Genomic DNA, 18,015 nt, shown 5'->3' with positions numbered 1-18,015 from the left:
CTGTGTCAGTTACCTGCACTCCTGGAGCAGCCCCCGGGTTAGTCCCCTAAGCTGCTGTGGGCGGGGTCTCCATCAGAGCAGCGTGGAGCCCTGCAGGAATTGTCTGGCACGCCACGTGCGCTCCTCTGTGATGGCGACCCTGCCGGGCAGCTGTGTGCCAGCAGAGGCCTTTGGTTCTGGCCTGGGTGGCTGTGTGTTGGGCTGGGGTTCTGGTAGGCTGCTGGGAGCATGCCTGCTCCCTCTGGCTCTGCTGCAGGCACACGTGGGGCTCTCCTGTGCGTGCCTCTACCAGGCTCCTCTGGCTCTACTGCTGCCGGTGCATGCAAGCCACACCCAGGCTGTTTGGTGGCCACCGCTGCTGGCTTGCACAAGCTTCTCCTGGTCCCCTCTGGTGCTGTTGGTGCATGCGATCTGCTCCTGGTGCCTTCTGGCACCGCTGCCCCCGGCACGCTCTGCCCATCTCCCTCTACTGGGCTGGTGTGTCAGGGTCTGCACCAGTTGGAGGAATGGCTGGGAGCCTTTTTAGTGCTGTGAGGGGCTTCAGAGCTGCGCTGCCTCCCCTGGGTTTAGGGCGCCTAAGGTTCCCCGGGATTCCCAGCTGCTGGCTAAGTGTGCTGGGATGACTTCGTCCAGCTATGGGGTCCCTGTCTCTTTAAGACTTGCAGAAAGCACTCGCTTTTCTTTTGTCTCAGGGGCTCCAGTTGCAGGGACCTGCCCACATGTTTTGCTTTTCCATTTCTCTAATATCCAGCACCCCGTGTACCTTGTGTCTGCGCTCCAGGTGCGGATTTCTAGAGCTGGTTGTTTAGCAGTCCTGGGTTTTCACTCCCTCCCCGTTCTGACTCTTCTTCCTGCCAGGTTCTCGGGTGGGGTAGTGTTTGGGTCCTGCCTGGCCGTGGCTTGTATCTTAACCCCTTCATGTGATGTTGAGTTCTCACAGATGTAGATGTATCCTGGCTGTTGTACTGCATCCACTGGTGTCTCTTTTAGGAATAGTTGTATTTATTGTACTTTCATAAATATATATGTTTTTGGGAGGAGATTTCCTCTGAACTACTCACGCTGCCATCTTCCAATGACCCTCTTGAATTTTCACTTTTTAAAGGCAAAAATATAAATTGGAGATGACTAATAAAGATTGTGTTAGACATTCACATTTCATGGGATTGAGCCAAATGTGGGCTGTTCACTTTCTTTGATGGTAGATGGGGCCACCAGGGTGGGGGGACAATGATTTAGGCTGGGGTCCCTCAGCCCCTGGGTTTCCCTAGCAATTCTTGAGCACAGTTTAATCTGGCCTGCTCACCAAGAAAATGTATAGCTGACTTTCACTTAGTCCCTGAAGGCCTGTGGGCTCAGGCTCCCTGAACTACCACTAGCTAAGATCTGAGAGGCATCAAAGATGGTCCTTTTGCTAAGAGAAGCATTAACTGTACCTGACTCAATTCTCTAAAGACTTGTCTAACACTAGTGGTGAATAAGAGCCCCAACACAGATTCAGGCTGGAGGATATTATTTCAGAACCAAGGAAGAAATGAGATAAAAATACAGAATTTTAGATGCAAAATCTGAAAGAATTAATCTTGCACAAGGCAGCTCTATAATAGTGGCAAAGGACCCTGCTGTTGCATGGCTTATTTATTTGTCAAAATTAGCATAGTACATTGAAGGGGGTCAATACTAATTTACCGAATGTTGACTGTTTAAGAGTGAGCATGAAGAAGATAGGGAAAACTAGTTAATATCTCTGCAGAGAAGGAAGATTTTTGGAAATTAACTGAAGACTACAGATATATATACATGAAAGATGATATTAAAAGCATGAAAAACACCCAGTGTTAATACTGTAAGCTTTTCAGTCTGTGTTCACTATATTTTTCAATACAGCTTTATTGAGATATAATTGACCTGCCATACAATTCACCCACTTAACATATAATATTCTGTGGGTTTTAGTAAAATGGCAGATTTGAATCAGTATAATCTAAGAACATTTCATTACTCCAGAAAGAAACCCAGTCATTCTCCATCCCTCCCAGTTCCCTTCCCATCAACAGGCAACCACTAATCTATAATCTGTCTCTATAGATTCACCTATTCTGGACATTTCATATAATGAAATGGAAGTTTGCACCTTTTGACCACCTTCCTCCAATTCCTCCTCCTCCAACCCCCTCATTTCTGTTAAGCATAACCTGAAATCACATAATATGTGACACTGGTACTCAATTGACAGACACACTTGCATTTCATCTCCTCAAACATTTTAAATGCAAACATTTAAAATTACTCACACAATGAAATCAAGTCATTGGCATTTGCAATGTTTCCTACTAAGGATAAGTAGACATAAGGGCCTTCCTGGAAAGAAGAAAATGAAAATATGCTCTAATTAGCATCACAACCACAGGATGGCACTGCAGATACATGGCATTGCATGGCAGTATCCCTCTGGACTGCACATCCTGGTAAGCATGACACCTACAACTCATAAGGTGTGATCCTGGAGCCTGGCTCCAACCTTGGAAATAGGTATCTCCAAAGCAAATGTTTATATAATAAATGGTGGTTTTCAATGATTGGCATTATAAAATCAGAGATGTATTCTCAGGGGGAAAATAAGTTGAAATACTTACACAAGGAAAGATCTTAAATGTTGTATTAAATAGATGGTATTCCAGAGCATTCCGGAGATTTTACACCTTTCAGAAGTATCTCATAGAAGCTCGTTCTGTCTCACCTCAAATAAATCCAAGATCTCTCTTAAAATGGCATGCACATATTTATATCAGAGTTGAACTAGATCTTCCTGCGTAAGGGCACATTTAGGAAAATTAAAAAATACTTACCAGCTACATTTTGTTATGTAATGAAATACTTGCAATTACACTTAGTATTTCCCCATCGCTGAAGTGTTTAACTAGTATTTTAAACACTAACTAATTAGAAATCACTGGGATATCTGATTGTCACATTGTTCCTCTGAACAAATCAAGCAGTTGCTTATATGACATTAAAACTGTGACTCTGCCTGATCCCTGCTTACTTCCAGTCCCACTTTCTGGAGGTTATCAGTGACAATCACTTCTGTTTTTAGCTTTGGGGATTATCTTCAGAACTCATACTTGCTATTTCTTTAAACATTATCAACTAATTGCCAATCCTGAAAAAATTGATTTAATTCATATTTCTTCCCCTCCCCATTCCAGCCCTTCCAGTTTTGGAGAGTGCAGGGAAGGACATATTCCTTCTACTTTCTTAGATTCTGTAGATGGTCTAAGAATTAACTGACACAAATAGATTAAGAGAAGAAAAAGATATTTTATTTAATATATTTGCATGTACAGGGGAGTCTTCAAAAGGAACACAAACACATGCAGAAGCTGTTAGGCCGAAACCTTATATATCTTTTAACACAAAGAATAATAAATTATGGGGATGTGACAGCACAAAGAGGCTTGGACTAGGGATAGTAAATTGTGGGAAAGTGAGGAAGAAATAAATGGGGGAAACTAAACGAAGATGAGGGCTATTCTAGTAGGTTTGTTCATATAGGTCCATTTTTGGTACTACTGGTCATTGGTCATAGATCACCCTTTTTTTCCTGGCATAGGGAGGGAGGGCACCTTTCTTTGGGGGGATTTAGTGACTTGATTTTAGGTAGAAAGGTGTAGGTGAGACAGCCCTTCCTGCAGCTGCAGTTTTGCAACTGTCTCCAGCTCAAAGCAATTAGTATGCCAAAGTGGCACATTTTAGGGGGCATGTTCTGACCCCCTTCAGATAGCTACAGCATTCTTTTTAATTCTTCTTTTAGTTACCCAGTTTTTAACTGAAGTAATAAACTTAAAATCTCCCATTACTCATTCATCAGTGATGCTCAGCATTTGGGTTTCTTACCACATAAGATGAGCATTAACCCCGCCACACTCCCTGCCCCGTTTCCAATTCTCAGTTTGTGTCTGCTTTGCTTGTACATTGCTGCGATTGATTAAATTCCATTCTTGTTCTATAAACACATTTGTCTCCTCTATTTTATCTGTAAGTGGATTCTAAAAGCTGAAAAGCCAACGAATAGCATTTACAATATGGTGATTATGCAAATATTTTTCACTGCAATGGGCCACAACCTCTTTCTCTAAAAATCCAGTATCTTGATTCATGTGTCACTTAAAGATAGTGTGGGAGATGGAATATCCTTTATTACACTCATAGATTCTTCAAAATCATGCTAAATTTTAGTCTGCTTCATATTTAGATCTTGACTTTCTGATAATTTTGCTTATGCTACAGTACATGATTGCCTTTCTTTTCCTCTGAGAGAAGAAATCTGACTGGACTTTCTCCCCATCTCACTAGTATCTTCCAGACCCTTGACCATTCTAATCTCTACTTAACAGAGGCTTGTAAAGCTGGGTTACTTTATCTTTTCTTGATGCTCTGTAAGTTACTTATTTGGTAAATGTGGTTTATCTCAGAGTATACACAAAAAATTGTATTCTTCAAAGGAGATTTTTAAAAATTACATATGAGATAAACAGCAATGTTTTAAAACAAGTACTCCCCATTCACTTTGTAACACTTTATTTTCACCAATTCATTTCTTACTTTTAGTACAGAGAGAGCAGAAAATCCACATCACTTCCCTGGCTGGGTCTGGAAACTTTCTAGACAAAACATATCTACTGGCCTGGTTGACAGGGGCAATGAGGATGGGCTGAGTTTGACTCTTTCTAGGCCTGTAAAACTAAGGATCACCTAAAATTAGATCGTGGATCTCATCCTAAAACTAGACTTGACTTCCACTAGCAGCCTTTTCAACAGGAGCCATTAGCAAATCATGGACTCTGACATTAGGTCCAGGACCTTAGAGCAACTCTGTGGGTAAGAGCAAGATGGCGAACCAGCAATCTATATCATGCAGGGACCTATGAGTATATAACAAATTTGTTCCCTTTTATATCCACCTGTTGAATTTCTACTCCTTTTTTCAAATCTCTGTTTAAATCCTCCTTCTTCCAAGAAACCTTCCCAAGGCCCTGGTGAGGATTAATTTCTTACTTTCCATTGCTACTAAAAGTGAGTTTCTGTAATCAACTGTCTGCTAGTTATGGTTCTTAGATCACACATCTTTGGGGTCTGGGATGCTGTAGTCTCTGTCTTGGAAATCTCAAGAACTCAGGATAATGTTTTGTGTTCAGTGTTTGCTAACCTTGAATTAATGACAAGTTCACATAATTAATTAGAAAGAATGATGCCCCTGGAGCTTTTAGAAGGTAGTGTATATTTCTTACTATCTTAATGTCCTAAATATAAAGGCAGTATAATATAAAGTGTAATAATACATTCATGCCTCCAAATGCTGATCAGATGTTACATCTTCCAGGAAGCAAGCCTTCACTGAGTCTCTTGATGGGAAGTAGGTGTGTCTCCTATACAGAACTCTGCTTATTTGTTTCCTCCTCAAAACTGTCGGTTGCTTTAAGGAAAAGTCTTTGTCTTTTGTCTCTGTATAACAAAAGCCTTCCCAAATATATTTCCTCCCCAAATATAGATGGTACATGCCAATAAATTTTTACTAAAAGAATAAGAAATAAAGGAGGAAGGGGGCAATGTTGGGGAAATAAGAGAGTTTAAAAAACAAACAAAACCCAACACCCAAACAATTAGAAACAGGCAAAAGGAAATGAAGAGACTCTTCACCAAAGAGGACATACAGACAGCAAATAAACATGTGAAGAGTTTTTTGACACCATTAGTCACCAGGGAAATGCCAATTAAAACCACAGGGAGATATTACACCTATCAGAATTGCTAAAATAAAAAATAGTGGCACCACCAAATGCTGATGAAGATGTGGAGAAACTGGAACAGCCACTCTGGAAAACTAGAGGTTGGCAGTTTCTTCTAAAACTAAACATGCAATTACCATGTGACCCAACAACTGCACTCCTGGGCATTTATCTACCCAAATAAAAAATTATGTTCACACAGAAACAAGGACAAAAGTGTCCACGGCAGCTTTATTTGTAAAAGCTAAAAACTGGATGTCATCCAACAGGTGAATGGTTAAACAAACCACAGCACATTATACCCTGAAGTACTCTCCAGCAATAAGAAGGAACCAACTACTGATACATTCAACAAATTGGATGGATCTCCAGGGAATCTGCTGAGTAAAGAAAGCCAACTCCAAGAGATTACACACTCTGATCCATTTATATCACACTTCTTGAAATGATAAATTTTAGAAATAGAGGACATATTAGTGGTTTCTGGGGGTTAAGCACTGAAGGAAGTGAGGGAGGGCACATGCCCATGGCTAAAAAAGGAACACGTGAGGGATCCTGTGGTGTTGGAACTGTTGACATGCTTCAGGTAGGGTACCTTTACTACTTTAACCATTAAAAATTATTATAAAAGGGATGTATGATGAGAGAAAAAGCCTGAGGAATAGGAAGGCAAGCTGGAAACCTCCTCCCAAAAACACATAAAAGAAGAAATACAGCAAATATAACTAAACCTGAAAATGACCTGAGGACTGCAGAACAGACCCCCTACACCTGGGGAAGAAGAGAAGACCATACAGAAGGGTAAAGAAGCAGAGCAGTGATTGAGTGGGACTCAAGACTCCCTCAACCCAAGCCCACAGGTGGGAGAAAGAGGAACAGAGTGGGGAGGAGATGGGAGCCCAGGATTGTTGCACACCTGGCCAAGGAGATCTGCTCCAGTAGCACAAGCCCACATTACATTGGATCCTGGTGATTAGCAGGGCTGGACACCAGGGACAGATGACATTCTGGGAGGCTGACTCCAGCTATTGTGGAGAACAGGGATGCTCCACCAGTACCCCTGAGACAAAAGTATAGTTGGCAGTTTTAAAGACTTGCCAGCAGTGGGAAGGGTACCCAAGGGGTGAAGGTTGGATGGACCTCTCCCCTTAGGAGTAAGGGCAGGTGTAGGATACCTCCCCATAACTCCCTTGGCCAAACAGGTTGGGAACTCTTGGGAGCCTCAGACTCTCCACCCCCTTGCTGGCAACACAGTCAAGAGCTGTTTCCCTGTGCACTTGCTGATGAGCCAATCCACTCAGTTCAGCAGAAGCATTAGACTTTGCTGCCTGACAGACAGAGGGAGACTCTCCCAGCTCTCTCAGCTCTGTTTCAGCCCAACCAGGGATGTGCCTTCTGGAGCCAGCCCAAGAGCTCCTTCCTCCCCGTGGGTGTCCAAATCTGCTGTCATGTGTCCAGACACAGTAGAGCCACATATCAGCCTGCCCATCCCATTAACCCTGCAGCCCACCATTGCTGTAGGCCAGGTAGAGGGGAGGCCTGATCCACAGCGATCTCAGCAGAGACTTCTGCTCGGATCACAAAGGCATGGCTGAAGCAAACTGCTAGCACAGTCTCAGACACCTATGGAAGACAGATAAAGAGGTGACTCCACCAGCTGCACGCAAATAGCTGGGGTTCCTGCAAAGTAGAACCAGACACTGGAAAGTAAAGTCTTGAGCTTCTGGACACTGTAGGACACCTCCTTCTTGAAGTTATTACTCTATAGGCCAGGAAACATAGCAGAGCCATCTGATACAAATAAAGAAACACAGGAACTCAGAAAAAATGAGTAGGCAGAGGAGTATGTTCCAAACAAGACTACAGGAAAAGACATCAAAAAAAGTGCTAAATGAAATAGAGATCATCAATCTTCTTGATAAAAGTCATAAACATGCTCATGGACTTACAGAAAGTATCAAGATCTCCAGGAGGACTTCAACAAAGAGATAGAAGACTTGAAAAAGAGACACTCAGAGCTGAAGAATACAGTATCTGAAGTAAAACATACAATGGAGAGATTTAAGAATAGATAAGTGCAGGGAGATTCAAGATGGCAGCATGAGAGGTGAGATAGAGAACTCCTCCCCAAATCACATATAGTATGAAAATAGTTAATATAACTAACTCTGGAACAGCAACAGGAGGGAAGGCTGCACAAGACTGCATACAGACCTTATGAACAGAGAAGACCTCATGAAAGAGGGTAACATACCAAAGCCTTGATCCAGGGCATCCAAGCCCTTCTCCCACCCTAGCTCACTGGCAAGAAGAGGAATGGAGTGGGGAGTGGGTGGAAGCCTAGAACTGCTGAACACCCAGCCCTGGAGATCTGCTTTGGAGCACAAATCTACATCGTGTGGTGCTCTGGAGGTTGGTGGGATTGGGAAGCTGGGACAGGCGGAGTGCTTGAGAAAAAGACTCCAGCCATTTATTTGTGAAGGAAGGGGACCACATCCGGCCAATCAGGAACAAAGGAAAGGCAGGCGGTCTGAGAGGCTTCCTAGTAGTGGGATGGCTGCTGAAGGGGTGGGTTTACATGAAGCTTTCTGCATGGAGGAAGGGATAGGTGAACAAGGTTGTCTGGGTGTTCTCTGCCCAGCAGGGTGGGAGCTTTGAGGAGCTTCAGGTGCTCCATCCCACTGGCTGCCTACTCAGCTCCAAGGGCCCACACTGACACACAGCCTGCTGTGCCTTCCCCCTGGCCTGCAGGCACTGGCTTGCAAAGCAGCACTAACTGAGCTGGCATCAGGCCACTCAGAGGGAGGCCCCACCTACTGCAGCGACAGACACAAAGTACAGATGCTTACACCTGTGTGCTGGGCCCACTGGCTCTGACACAAGACAGGAACTGCAGCAGAGAATCAGGAAATGGCTCTTTCCTCACTGCAGGCACCAGCTCTGCTCCCCTAAAACCCTGAACCTCACTCTAGGGGCTGAGAAGCTCCAGAGATGGAGCTTCTGCACACTAGAGGGCACCACATAGAAATATGAAATGTCAAAGGAGACTGGTTCAGACAAAAATCTCACAAACCCAAGAAAAAGGGCCAAATGAAGCTGGACTCCCCAATCTTCCTGAAAAAGACTGGAAAATAAAAATAATAAACATGCTTGTGGATGTATAGAAAAATATTCAAGAACTCAGGAACAAATTTAAGATGGAGATTCAATCATTAAGAAATTCCATATCTGAAATGAAACATACAATGGAGGGATTTAAAAGCAGACTGGATGTAGTATAAATGTCAGTAAATGGAATAGAAATTAGAGAAGCGGAATACAAAGATGAGGCCAGAGAAAAAAAAAGGATCTCTAGGAATGAAAGAATATTGAGATAACTGTGTGACCAAGCCAAACAGAACATTCACATTATAGGGGTATCAGAAGAAGAAGAGAGAGAAAAAGGGACATAAAGTGTCTCTGAAGAAATAATTGTTGTAAACAAACAGCTGGACAGAATCGTCCTGGCATACTCAGTGTAGCAGGCTGAGAATTCTGAGAAGCTTCAGAAGCCGCAGGACCCTGGGAGGCAGTGCAGCTCTGAAACCCCTCATGGTGATAAATAGCCTGCCATTCATTTCCCCTCTGGCATGGCCCCGCTAAAGTGGCCGAGCAGCCTGAGAGCGGCTGCACCCACAGCAGCTGCCCAGAGTCTCCTCTTGGTGTGCAGCCGCCCAGGTCAAACCCGGGGCCACCAGCAGCGCACAGCTGCCCAGCACACACAGAGGAAGCCAGAGCAGGGTGCGAAGTGGCGCCATTCTCACAGGAGAGCACACACGGTGTGCCTGCCTCTCCACACAGGGCACTGTGCTGCGCCACCCGTGACAGCTCAGGCTCTGCTCCTGGTGTGAGGGTGACTGAGACAGGGAGCAGAGAGGGGCAGGCCAACCAGCAAGCAGAAAGGGACTTTGTTCTCCCAGCTGACACATGTGCCACCTGCCTATGACTACCACTATTGGCATGAAAGGGCAGAAGAATTTGGTCCAATATAGAATTACCCAGACAATCCCTGAGAGAGGACCAGGGGAGATAGATATAAACAATCTTTCTGAAAAAGAGTTCAAAATAAGGTCATAACCATGCAGATGGACCTGCAGAGAAATATGCAAGAACTAAAGGATCAAGGTAGGAGGGAGAATATAGAAATAAAACAATCTCTGGAAGGACTTAAGAGCAGACTGGATGAGGTGGAAGATGCCATTAATGGAATAGAAATGAGACAGCAGGAACACAGAGAAGCTGAGGCAGAGAGAGATAAAGGGTCTCCAAGAATGAAAGAATATTAAGAGAACTGCGTAACCAATTCAAATGGAACAATATTCGCATTATAGGGGTAGCACAAGAATAAGAGAGAGGAAAAGGGACAGAAAGTGCCTTTGAAGAAATAATTGCTGAAAACTTCTCCAAAATGGGGGAGGAAATAGTCTCTCAGACTATGGAAGCCCACAGATCTCAAAACACAAGGGACCCAAGGAGGACAACACCAAGACATATAGTAATTAAAATGCCAAAGACCAAAGATAAGAACAGGGTACTAAAGGCAGCTAGAGAGAGAAAAAAGGTCACCTACAAAGGAAAACCCATCAGGCTATCATCACACTTCTCAACAGAGACCTTACAGGCCAGAAGAGAATGGCATTATATATTTCATGCAATGAAACAGAAGGGCCTTGAATCAAGAACACTGTATACAGCACGATTATTATTTAAATATGAAGGAGGGATTAAACAATTCCCAGACAAGCAAAAGTTGAGAGAATTTGCCTCCTACAAACCACCTCTTCAGGATATTATAAAGGGACGACTCTAGAAGAAAGCACTCCTAAGGCTAAATAGATGTCACCAGAGGAAAAAAAATCACAGCAAAAAAGCAGACCAACCAAATACTAACTAAAGGCAAAAAATAAAATCAACTATCCACAAAAGCAGTTAAACAGAAACACCAAAGAGTACAGAATAAAACAGCTAACATATAAAGAATGGAGGAGGAAGAATAAGAAGGGAGATAAATAAAGAATCATCAGACTGTGTTCATAATAGCTAAATCAGAAAGTTAAGTTAGATGGATAGATTGTAAGGAAGCTACACTTGAACCTTTGGTAACCACAAATCCAAAGCCTGCAATGGTAATAAGTACATATCTTTTGATAAACACCCTAAATGTAAATGGACTGAATGCACCAAACAAAAGACACAAAATAATAGTGGATAAAAAAGCAAGACCCACATATATTCTGTTTACAAGAGACTCACCTCAAAGCCAAAGACATACATAGACTAAAAGTAAAGGGATGGAAAAAGATACTTCATGCAAACAATATGGAGAAAAAGCAGTTGTTGCAGTACTTGTATCAGACAACAGATTTCAAAACAAGAAGGTAACAAGAGATAAAGAAGGATATTACATAATGATAAAGGGATCAGTCCAACAAGAGGATATAACCATTATAAATATCTATGCACCAAACACAGGAGCATCGACATTTGCGAAACAAATACTAACAGAATTAAAGGAGGAAATAGAATGCAATGCATTCATTCTTGGAAACTTCAACACACCACTCACTCCAAAGGACAGATCTACCAGACAGAAAAAATAAGTAAGGACACAGAGGCACTGAACAACACACTATAACAGATGGACCTAACAGACATCTACAGAACTCTACACACAAAAGCAGTAGGATACACATTCTTCTCAAGAGTACATGGAACATTTTCCAGAATAGACCACATACTAGGCCACAAAAAGAGCCTTAGCAAATTTAAAAAGATTGAAATTTCTACCAAACAACTTCTCAGATCACAAAGGTATAAAACTAGAAATAAATTGTACAAAGAAAGCAAAAAGGCTCACAAACACATGGAGGATTAACAACATGCTTCTAAATAATCAATGGATCAATGACCAAATTAAAACAGAGATGGAACAATATATGGAGACAAAGGAAAACAACAGCACAATGTCCCAACTTCTGTGGGATGCAGCAAAGGCCCTTCTAAGAGGAAAGTATATAGCAATCCAGGCCTATTTAAAGAAGGAAGAACAGTTCCAAATGAATAGTCTAAAGTCAAAATTTTTGAAACAGGATAAAGAAGAACAAATGAGGCCCAAAGTCAGCAGAAGGAGGGACATAATAAAGATCAGAGAAGAAATTTAAAAAATTAAAAAGAATAAAACAATAGAAAAAAATCAATGAAACCAAGAGCTGGTTCTATGAGAAAACAAACAAAATAGATAAATCCCTAGCAGACTTACTAAGAGAAAAAGAGAATCTATACAGATAACCAGAATCAGAAATGAGAAAGGAAAAATCACAATGGACACCACAGAAACACAAAGAATTATTAGAAAATACTATGAAAATATATATACTAACAAACTGGATACTAAAAAGAAGTGGACAACTTTCTACAAAAATACAATCTTCCAAGACTGACCCAGAAGGAAACAGAAAACCTAACCAGACAAATTACCAGCAACAAAATTGAATTGGTAAAAAAATACCCAAGAATAAAACTCCCAGGCCAGATGGATTCACTACCGAATTTTATCAGACATAAAGAGAAGATACAATAACCATTCTCCTTAAAGTTTTCCAAAAAATAGAAGAGAAGGCAATACTTCCAAAGTCATTGTATGAAGCCAGCATCCCTCTAATATGAAAACCAGGCAAAACTCACCCCCGCAAAAAAAAGAAAATTACAGGCCAATATCCCTGATGAACATAAATGTAAAAATACTCAACAAAATATTAGCAAACCGAATTGAAAAATACATCAAGAGGATCATACACCATGATCAACTGGGATTTATCTCAGGAATGGAAGGATAGTACAACATTCGACAATCCATCAACATCATCCACCACAGCAACAAAAAGGACAAAAACCACATGATCATCTCCATAGATGCTGAAAAAGCATTCAACAAAATTCAACATCCATTAGGGATAAAAACCCTCAACAAAAAGGATATAGAACTCAAGTATCTCAACATAATAAAGGCCATATATGACTAACCCACAGCCAACATTACACTTAACAGTGAGAAGCTGAAAGTTTTTCACCTCAGATCGGGAACAAGACAGGGATGCCCACTCTCCCCACTTTTATTCAACATAGTACTGGAGGTCCTAGCCACGGCAATCAGACAACACAAAGAAATAAAAGGTATCCAGATTGGCAAGAAAGAAATTAAACTGTCTCTCTTTGCTGATGACATGATATTGTACATAAAAACCCTAAAGACTCCACTCCAAAACTACTAGATCTAATATCTGAATTCAGCAAAGTTGGAGGATACACAATTCATACACAGAAGTCTGTGGCATTCCTACACACCAACAATGAACTACCAGAAAGAGAAATCAGGAAAACAATCCCATTCACAATTGCATCAAAAAGAATAAAAACCTAGGAATAAACCTAACCAAGGGAGTGAAAGACCTATAGCCTGAAAACTACAAGACACTCTTAAGGGAAATTAAAGAGGACACTAACAAATGGAAACTCATTCCATGCTCTTGGCTAGGAAGAATTAATATCTTCAAAATAGCCATCCTGCCTATAGCAATCTACAGATTCAATGTGATCCCTATCAAAATATCAACAGCATTCTTCAATGAACTGGAACAAATAGTTCCAAGATTCATATAGAACCACAAAGACCCTGAATAGCAAAGCAATCCTGAGAAGAAAGAATAAAGCAGGGGGGATCTCACTTCCCAACTTCAAGCTCTACTACAAAGCCACAGTAAACAAGGAAATTTGGTACTGGCACAAGAACAGACCCACAGACCAGTGGAACAGATTAGAGTCCAGATATTAACCCATATATGGTCAATTAATATATGATAAAGGAGCCATGGACACATAATGGGGAAATGATAGCTTCTTCAACAGCTGGTGTTGGCAAAACTGGGCAGCTACATGTAAGAGAATGAAACTGGATCATTGTCTAACCCCACACACAAAAGAAAATTCAAAATGGATCAAAGACCTGAATGTAAGTCAGGAAACCATAAAACTGTTGGAAAAAAAAATAGGCAAAAATATTCTGTATATAAGCACGAGCAACTTCTCCTGAAAGCATCTCCTCGAGTAAGGGAAACAAAAGCAAAAATGAACTCATGGGACTACATCAAACTAAAAATTTTCTGTACAGCAAAGGACACCATCAACAGAAGAAAAAGGCACCCTACAGTATGGGAGAATATATTTGTAAATGACATTATCTGACAAGGGGTTAATATCCAAAATATATAAAGAACTTACATGCCTCAATACCCAAAAAGCAAATAATCCAATTAAAAAATAGGCAGAGGATATGAAGAGACAGTTCTCCAAAGAAGAAATTCAGATGGCCAACAGGTACATGAAAAGATGCTCCACATCACTAAACATCAGGGAAATGCAAATTAAAATCACAATGAGTTATCACCTCACACTGGTTAGGATCGCCAGCATAAAAAAGACTAAGAACCACAAAGGCTGGTGAGGATGTGGAGAAAGGGGATCCCTCTTACACTGTTGGTAGGAATGTAAGCTAGTTCAACCATTGAGGAAAGCAATATGGAAGTTTCTAAAAAAACTAAAAATAGAAATACCATTTGACCCAGGAATTCCACTCCTAGGAATTTGCCCTAAGAATGCAGCAGTCCAGTTTGAAAAACACATGTGCACCCCTATGTTTATCACAGCACTATTCACAATAGCCAAGAAATGGAAGCAACCTAAGTGTCCATCAGTAGATGAATGGATAAAGAAGATGTGGTACATATACACAATGGAATACTATTCCACCATAAGAACAAAACAAATCCTACCATTTGTAACAACATGGATGGGGCTAGAGGGTATTATGCTCAGTGAAATAAGCCAGGTGGAAAAAGATCACTATCAAATGATTTCACTCATCTGTGGAGTATAAGAACAAAGAAAAAACTGAAGGAGCAGAACAGCAGGAGACTCACAGTACGCAAGAATGGACTAACAGTTACCAAAGGGAAAGGGCCTGGGGAGGATGGGTGGGAAAGGAGGGATAAGGGGAAAAAAAGGGGCACTGCGATTAGGAGACATAATGTGGTGGTGGCATGGGGAGGGCTGTACAACAGAGAGAAGAAAAGTACTGATTTTATAGCATCTTACTATGCTGGTGGACAGTGACTGTAATCGGCTATGTGGGGTGACTTGATGATGGGGGGAGTATAGTAAACATAATGTTACTCAATTAATTGTAGATTAATGATATCAAAATACAGTTTTAAAAAATTTGAAGGAGGGATTAAACAATTTTCAGTTAACAAAAGCTGAATTTACCTCCCACAAACCACCTGCACAGTGCATTTTGAAGGGACTACTATAGATGGAAGTATTCCTAAGACTAAATAGATGTCACAAGGGGAATTAAAAATACTGTAAAGTAGAACAATTAATTACTAAGCAAATGCAAAATCAAATAAACTATCCCCAAAGTCAATCAAAAGATAGACAAAGAGTACAGAATACGATACCTAACATATAAAGAATGGAGGAGGAAGGAAAAAGATGGAAAAAAAAGAACCTTTAGGTTGTGTTTGTAATAGCATACTTAGTGAGTTAAATTAGACTGTTAGATAGTAAGGGAATTACTCTTGAATCTTTGGTAACCATGAATCTAAAGCCTGCAATGGCAATAATTACATACCTATTGATAATCACCCTAAATGTAAATGGTCTGATGCACCAATCAAAAGACACAGTGTTCCTGAATGGATAAAAAAACAAGACCCATCTATATATTGCCTACAAGAGACTCACTTCAAACCCAAAGACATACACAGACTGAAAGTAAAGGGACGGAAAAAGATATTTCATGCAACTAATAGGGAGAAAGAAGCAAGAGTTGCAGTACTTCTATCAGACAAAATAGACCTCAAAACAAAGAAACTAACAAGAGACAAAGAAGAACATTACATAATGATAAAGGGGTCAGTCCAACAAGAGGATATAACTATTATAAATATCTATGCACCCAACACAGGATCACCTACATATGTGAAACAAATACTCACAGAATTAAAGGGGGAAATAGAATACAATGCATTCATTTTAGGAGACTTTAACACACCGCTCACTCCAAAGGACTAATCAACCAGACAGAGAATAAGCAAAGAGACAGAGGCACTGAACATATTAGAACAGATGGACCTAATGGACATATACAGAACACACCATCGAAAAGCAACAGGATACACATTCTTCTCAAGTGCACATGAAACATTTTCAAGAATAGATCATGTACTAGGCCACAAGAAGAGCCACAGTAAGTTAAAAAAGAGTGAAATTGTACAAATATGCTTCTAATCTCACAAAGGTATGAAACTAGAAATAAATTACACACACAAAAAAAACAAAAAAGCCCACAAACACATGGAGACTGAATAACATGCTCCTAAATAATCAATGGATCAATGACCAAATAAAAACAGAGATCAAGCAATATATGGAGACAAATGACAACAATAATTCAACACCACAAAAATCTGTAGGACACAGTGAAGGCTGTGCTAAAAGCGAAGTATATTGCAACACAGGCCTAATTCAGGAAAGAACAATGCCAAATCAACAGTCTAAACTCACAATTAACAAAACTAGAAAAGGAAGAACAAATGAGGCCCAAAGTCATAGGAGGGACATAATTACGATTAGAACAGACATAAATAAAATTGACAAGAATAAAAGGTAGAAAGAATCAATGAAGGAGAGGATTAGAGATGGTGTGGGAGAAGTGAGACACAGGCTTCCTCCTAAAGCTGCATATAATACAAAAATATAATACATACAACTAATCCAGAGAGAGCAACAGGAAAGAGGACTGCACCAGACTGCATACACCTGGAGAAAAGGGCATACCTCATGGAACAGGGTAATATACCAAAGCTGTGGCCCAGAGGGACCCAAGCCCCTCCCCCGCCCCCACCCCAGCTCACTGGCGGGAGGAAGAGAAACAGAGTGGGGAGAGAGTGGAGGCCTGGGACTGCTGAATACCTAACTCCAGAGATCTGCTCTGGGAGCACAAACCTACATTTCATGCTGCTTGCATGATACTCTGGTGATTAGGGGATTGGAAAGCTAAGACAGGCAGAATTCCTGGAGAGACTGAGATTCCAGCTGCCTGTGGAAAGCAGGGATTCATATCCGGCTTCTCTGGGACAAAAGAAAGCTGGGTAGTCTGAGAGACTTCCTAACAGGGAAGCCCTTAGCAAGAGGGCTGCTAAAGGGGAAAGGATTACACAGAGCTTCCTGCTCAGGAGAAAGGAAAGGTGGACAAAATTTCTGGGGGCACTCTGCCCAGCAGATTGGGAGTTTTCATGATCTTCAGGTGCTCCAGCTCCCTGGCTGGCTACACAGCTCCAAGGACCCCCTCCATGATATGTAGCCTACTGCAACTTTCTCCCAGTCAGCCTCACCTGGCTCACAAACAGGAAAACCCTATCCTGGTGTTAGGCCAGCCAGAGGGAAGATCTGTCTACAGCAACTACAAACGCAAAGTATAGAGGCTTATACCTGTGTGCTCGGCCCACTGGTTCAGGCAGTGGAGACAGGCACAGCAGCCAGTAAGCAGGAAACAGCTCTTTCCTCCCCCCAGGCACCAATACCACTCCCCTGCAACCCTGACATTGCTTCAGGGGCTGAGCAGCTCCAGAGAATAGAGCTTCTGAACACTAGAGGGCGCCATATTCAAATAAGAAATGCAAAAGGAACCTGGTTCAAAGTAAAATTAATATAACTCCAGAGAAAGATTTAAATGACAATGACCTCATGAATCTTCCTGAAAGGGAGTTGAAAATAAAAATCACTAACATGCTCATGGATGTACGTAAAGATATTCAAGAACTCAGGAATGAATTCCGGTCAGAGATCCAATGGTGGAAGAGCACAAGGGAGGGTATTAAAAGCAGATTAGATACAGTGGAGGAGACAATAAATGAAATAGAAACTAGAGAAGAGTAATACAAAGAAGTTGAGGCACAGAGAGAAAAAAGGATTGCTAAGAAGGAAAGAATATTGAGAGAACTGTATGACCAATCCAAATGGAGCAATATTCGTGTTATAGGGGTACCAGAAGAAGAAGAGAGAGATAAAGGGATAGAAAATATCTTTGAGGAGGTAATTGCTGAAAACTTCCCCAGTCTGGGGAAGG

The sequence above is a fragment of the Manis pentadactyla genome, chromosome 17 (assembly GCF_030020395.1).
Source record: "Manis pentadactyla isolate mManPen7 chromosome 17, mManPen7.hap1, whole genome shotgun sequence".
Lineage (NCBI taxonomy): Eukaryota > Metazoa > Chordata > Mammalia > Pholidota > Manidae > Manis > Manis pentadactyla.
The sequence above is the reverse complement of the archived record's forward strand: the minus strand, read 5'-3'. Positions refer to the sequence as shown.